The following is a 6,527-nucleotide window of genomic DNA, read 5'->3' as shown; positions in this document are numbered from 1 at the left end:
AGGTTGTTTGAGGAAAGGATCAAATTGTTGACAGACGGTGGTGATCTGTTTAAACAATTGTTTGTTTTTGTTGCTTTTTCTACATTTTGACTCCTACAACCAATAGGACTGTAGATTTACGATTGGCTAAGGCTTTGGAAGATCCTAAAATGATTCCCCAATACAATTGGTGTAAATACGTTCTTGACGTATTATGTGAGGAAACTGTGAAATTTAAAAATTGTTTATTGAAAGGCAAAGATAAAAAGACATTTGGAGGCTGTGTTGTGTTTTTGCAACTTGTGTATTTTCAGAGGATTAAGTTTAGGAATTCCAGTAGTATTCCTGATCAATTACCTCTTATTCAGCATTGGACATCGAAGATGGTAACTGATCGGATTCATGCTGAAAATGCAAATATGAGTGCATTATATGGTTCTGGAATTTTGGAGAAGGAGAAGTATCCAATTTCCAAAAAATTTGTTTTTGTTGATGGTCAAATAGATTTGAGACAAATAGAATCTATTTCCAAAGAAGGTGAACCTGACAGCAGTGGGAGAAGTGCTGAACAGCCCTCTGTTGGCCGTCGACGTCCAAGTCGGCGTCCTAGGATTCTTCAGTTTGAGCTCCCTGATTCTCATCCTAGTGATGAAGAAATTCTCTCCAAAGCCACTAATGTAAGTTTACTTTATGGTTGATATATTTGTCATTATCAACTATAGTTATTTTTTATATATCCTATACTTATCTTTTATACAGTATAGTTATCATTATCTTTGTTTTAGTAATTGTAGATATATTATAGTTATATTTTATATACTATAGTTATCATTTATGTTCTATAGTTATCTTTGATACACTAAGTTATCATTACTTTGTTTTAGTAATTGTATTATATACAATAAATACTATAGTTATCTTTTACATACTATAGTTACTTATTATTTACTATAGTCACCTTTTATATACTATAGTTACCTTTTATTTACTATAGTTATCTTTTATTCACTGTAGTTATCTTTTATATACTATAGTTACCTTTCATATACTATAGTAACCTTTTATATAGTTATATTTATATACTACACATACCTTTTCTTATAATATTTGTTGTACTTTTAATTAAATTTTCCTAATATGTTCCATATTTAAATTTATGTATTTTGTTTTACAGAAGTTTCATGGTCAGTGGTTGTTGATGAGGAGAGATTTGGATGTCGTTTCAGCCATCCATGCTGACAAGCTGTTCAAAATACAGGCTTCGATGGCAGCGCAGAGCCATGGTGATGATATTTTGGAGAATTCCACTTATCAAAAGATGGTTGATGAGTTAGTGGATTTTCATCAAATGGTGAAGAATCTACCAAATGGTTGGGATGCTCTTTTTGATGATAGTAACAATCCTGTTGTTACCGTTGCCCCTCAACCTTCTGCTGTTGTTCCAACTGAGCCTGCAGTTTGAAGGAAATAATACCCTTGGTCCAAGTATGCATATAATATTAAGTCTAATAAATGCGGTTCAGTATTAATTCACAAGTTAATAATTCAGTGAGATCAAGTGAGCTGAATGCCTAGCTAGAGGCCGCTTCAGTTCAAGTGGAATTAATGATATTAATCCACAACTTACTCTTGATTGAACCCGTAGGGTCACGCAAATAGTACGTAAACGGATCAAATATTTAATGGCATTAAATACTCCATCTATGGATATTCGGAATCGACGGATCTTGGTTTCAGTGGGAGCTGAGATCGTCACAAGCAAGAAATGAATACTCCGGAAACGATGATATTGCCGGAAACGGAAATATGGATCGTATCGGAAATATAAATATTATCCAAGTCGTAGATGTTGCCGAAACGGAAACATGGTACGTATCGGAAAATATTATCGGAAATGGAAATATTACCGGAATCGGAAATATTATCGGAATCGGAAAATAATTCCGGAAACGGAAATATTAAATATTTGTTCGAAACGGAAATTAATTCCGGAATCGGAAATATTAAATATTGTTCGTATCGGAAATAAATTCCGGAATCGGGAATTTAATCGGAAGCGTATCGTACGAATTAACATCGGACGAGGCCTGCCAGACGAAGGCCCAGCACGAAGCCGGGCCATCGCCCAGCAAGCCAGCGCGCCACAACGCACCAGCCAAGAATGCGCCAGGCCCACCGCAAGGCAGGCCCAGCGCGCGCCAAGGCTGCGGCAGCGTGTGGGCCTCGTGGCAATGGGCTGCGAGCTCGCGGGCTGCGCGCGCGCATGGCGCCCCTCGTGGGCTGCTGTGCGTGCGCGTGTGTGTTTGTGTGCTATACGAATCCTAAAGCTATCATGTTTCGATATATGATTAAATTCCTAATCCTAAAAGGATAAATTAATTAAATAAGAGTTCTATTAGGATTCTAGTTTAATTAATTCGTATCCTAATAGGATTCCAGTTCCTTTTCCATACCTCTATAAATAGGTGCCTAGGGTCATAATTTATAGACACAATTGAAGTATTTTAAAGGTAAGATTTTGAAGAAAAAATCAGCCATACACTTGCACCTAAATAGCCGAAATTCCTAAGCTACCTTAAGGGCGATTCTAGTTGGTCAAGCTTAAGGCGGATCCGGACGTGATGTGGACTATCTACGGAGGGACGACACTTGGAGTCCTAAAGACTTGTTCTTGTTCGGTTCGGGCGCAGCTAGGGAGGGCACGCAACATAGTGTATGCATCTAAACTATGCTAAATGATTATGTGTGAATAATATGTTTTTCTGGCTATATGGTTTTTCCGCATGATTTATGTTTTGTCATATGAATCATAACCTAACAGTGGTATCACGAGCCTCTTATTATTTTCATAATCTAAATTGCATAAACATGGTTAAATATTACAAATTTGCAAAGAATTAAAAGGGGTGATTAATTTTCGTAATTGTTAATTAATTGCAAATTGCGTTTATTTAATTATATGTATGCAGTTTTTCGGCAGTTTCTTCGTTACTCATCTAAATCGAGTGATTTTTGTGTCAATTTCGCATGTAAAAGGAATTCTAAAATTTTGACAAAAATAGTGTTTTTCGGCCGAACCCAGAATTCCCAAATTCGAAGCCTAACTATGACTTTTCGGAGGTTTTAGTTTTTCGAACGCAAAAGTTTGTAAACTTAAGATGTTAAATTAAGTATTTGCGATTCTTGTTGATAAATCTTGAGTTTTTGATTGACCTACAGTATATGTTTAACAAGTTTGAATGCCTAGCCTTGTTAATTATACAACCTAATTTGTAATTATGATTAATTTGTTGAAATTCGAATAATTTAGAATTAATTTGATTTTCATAATTAATTAATAATTTAATTAGGTACCAATGATTAGAAACCACCATAAATTTTTTTAATTTGTATTAAATTTTAAATTTTTATGACCTAGATTTGAATCCATGTTAATCGGAAATTAATTAATTAATAAATTTTCGATTTTTCGCCCTAAAATTATGAAATTAATATGATTTATTAATTTGTTGTAATCCCCCGTAATTTTATACATTTTATTAATATATTTTAACGTATAGTTAATTATATTTAAATAGAATTTACGAATTTTAGAAATAAATATTTAAGTTACGAATATTTATTTTTATACGTTTTAAATATTTCAACGATTTATGAAACTAAAATAATTTTAGAATTTTATGTTGAAAAAATTTGAATTACGAAAACACGTGAATTTAGAAAATAATCCTTTTGGATTCAAACACTAAAATTCATTCCTAATTCTAGACCAACTTGGTAAGCCCAAAATAAATAAGCCCATAATTCCCCACCCTTGTTTTGTTTCACGTGAAACTCAACTCCTCCTTGCTTCAATTTCACGTGAAACCAAAAACACCAAAACCCTCAAACCTTGCTTCCTCATTCACGTGAACTTGTTGCTCGTCTCCTTGGTTGTTTCAGCGCCGCCGGACCACCGTAGCTGCGCCACCAGTCCTCCTCCGCGTCGGTACTCCTCCTCCTCCTTCTTCCCTCTCGTTTTTCTTTTTCTTTCTTTTCGTTCCTCTGTTCATTTTCTCTCCAATTGAAATTGTTGGTTTTGTTTGCTCACACAGCCGCCGCCGCGCAACCACCGGCGAGTACACCTGACCGCCGTCGACCGTGCCTGTGGTCGTGCCCAGCCGCCGGCAACCCTTGCTTCTCGCACTCCCCTATTCGTTGCTTCTTGCTTTCTGCCTCACAAGCAAAACAGTCCCTGCACAACCACCGCGGCCACCAACACTGTCGCCCATTCCCGCGACCACCTGCCTTGTCGCCGCTGTCCCTCCTCCGGCCAGCACCCTTACTCCTCCTCTTTTTGGTTATTTCTTTAACCCTAAAACTATTTAATGCTTTAATTTTGTTTTAGTAGTTTAATTAATGTTTTCATATTCTAAATTTATGGTTTTAATTATCTAAATATAGAATTCAAATTTATATGTTTGCATAGTGAGTTTATTAAATTTCAGATTTATTAATTTGGATTGAAATAAGAATTTTAATTATTAAAACATGAATTTTTAAGATTTTAATAGTTTTAAAATCATGATAGAATGGTTATGAATAATTAAAATTATTATTTTTATGTTCTAAGCATGATAATTTGGTTTTGGGAAAGCTTTAAACGATTTGATATTGCTGAAAATTTAAAGTATGACGTTTGCGAAGAGTTTTCAACGAATTTCAATCATTGATTCAATAATTATGATGCTAGGAAATCAAATGTTCAAGTTTTAATGTTAGGGAATGTCCTAAATATGTTTAGGATGTATTTAGAATGCTTTGTTATTGTTGTGAGTGATTAGAAGTTGATTGGGAATATTTGTTGGTTGTTTTAGGCGGAGAATTCTTTGTAGGCGACTTTTGAAAGTGTTAAAGTGGCCTATTATTTGTTTACACAAGGTACGTACATACCTGTGTGCTTGGAATGCGTGCTATTTGTTGAAACCATGTTGAAATTGTTGATGAACTTGGTTATGTTGATATTATGGTTGAACTTGGTGATGTTGATATTATTGACGAACTTGGTTATGTTGAAATTGCATGTTTAATACTGTTGGACGGACATATTGAACTTATATTGCATTATGAGAATTGTAACATGTTAGTATGGATGATTGATACAAACATGTTGGTTGGGAACACTAGATTATTCTATATGTTGGTTTGGATCGATTGATTATTGTTCCCTTTCTATCTTTTCACTACTTTATGAGGGCGGAGGACCTTGTTTAGTAAGTTGAAACTTTATGCCCATATACAGGGTTGCTCATGGTTAAAGGAAAGGTTGGATAAATTGGAATGAGTCTTGATTGATGCTTTTATGATCACTTACTTAATTCCAAGATAAAAAAACAGTTGTGAACAAATGTGAATTGTATGTCTTATGTGATGGTTGAGTCATAACGGAATCTCAATTTGTAAATCATGTAAAGTGAAACTGGGTAGCAATAGCTTTAGACTGTGCACGTCTAAAGTGACGGACAAACAGGAGTTGGGGTTCATGGTGGTAGCCCATGGCCTTTTCTGGGACCGGATTGATCACCGTGTTCTATTTTTATTAAAACGTTCCTCGATATCGCAGGTCACTGAGGTTACGGAGTCGCGCCCGTACCTCGTCTTCCTTAGTGAAGACTTCTGGATGGACAACTCGGTCCATTGTCTATTTCAACTAAAATAATATTATTGCTAAAAGTCTAGCCTAGTCTAGTCTGGTCAAGTATGGTCGTCAAACTATCATGTTTTGTCTGCCTTTATTTGTGTTCATTAGTATCATGTTAGGATCGTTCGTTTAATAGAATCATGTTAGGATTATTATTGATTTAGTATGTAGTACTCAGCTTTGCTGATTACGTGCTTTTGCTTGTGCATGTTGATCATGGCTATGCCTTATTGATCCTGTGATGACCCAATCTTTGGTGAGCAGTCTCTAAGGATCAATAAGCATTGTCCATCTGCAGGTTTGAAGATGTTGCATCATTGGGATCGGGAATAGAGAGCTTGTATTTTAGTTTTGATTTGCTAAGTTGACTTGGGTTTGTTTAATTGGACTTTAAACTTGTCGTACTATTTATATTTCCTTATTTTCGTTGGTTGATTTTTGGGACTAAACCTGTAATCGATTATTTATAAACCTAAAGTTAGTTTTATGTTTTCCGCTGCAAAATTCTGAATAAGCCGTTACGTTTTCACACGGGCGATAATGCCTTGATAATTCTCTACGTTTTATATTAAAAGGTTATTTTAGAAAAGAAAGAATTGTCGGGGTGTTACAAAGTGGTATCTAGAAGCTTATGGTTTTAAATCAATATTTTTTAGGCGCCTAAACTAGCTAGTTTCTTAAAACGAATTTCCTAAAATTGAGCTTCTACTTATTATATAATCAAAAATGCGTACTTTTTTTTTGGGGGACCAAATTCATTTTATTTTGTTTAAAAAGTATATTAATATTTCTTATTTAAGTTTGAAATTAATTTATTTATTCGAAACTTTACGTTTATGTGAATTAAGTACGTTCGTTTTCTTTTCGA

Source organism: Spinacia oleracea, chromosome 5 (assembly GCF_020520425.1).
Source record: "Spinacia oleracea cultivar Varoflay chromosome 5, BTI_SOV_V1, whole genome shotgun sequence".
In the NCBI taxonomy this organism is placed as follows: domain Eukaryota; kingdom Viridiplantae; phylum Streptophyta; class Magnoliopsida; order Caryophyllales; family Amaranthaceae; genus Spinacia; species Spinacia oleracea.
Note: the sequence above shows the minus strand (reverse complement) of the source record.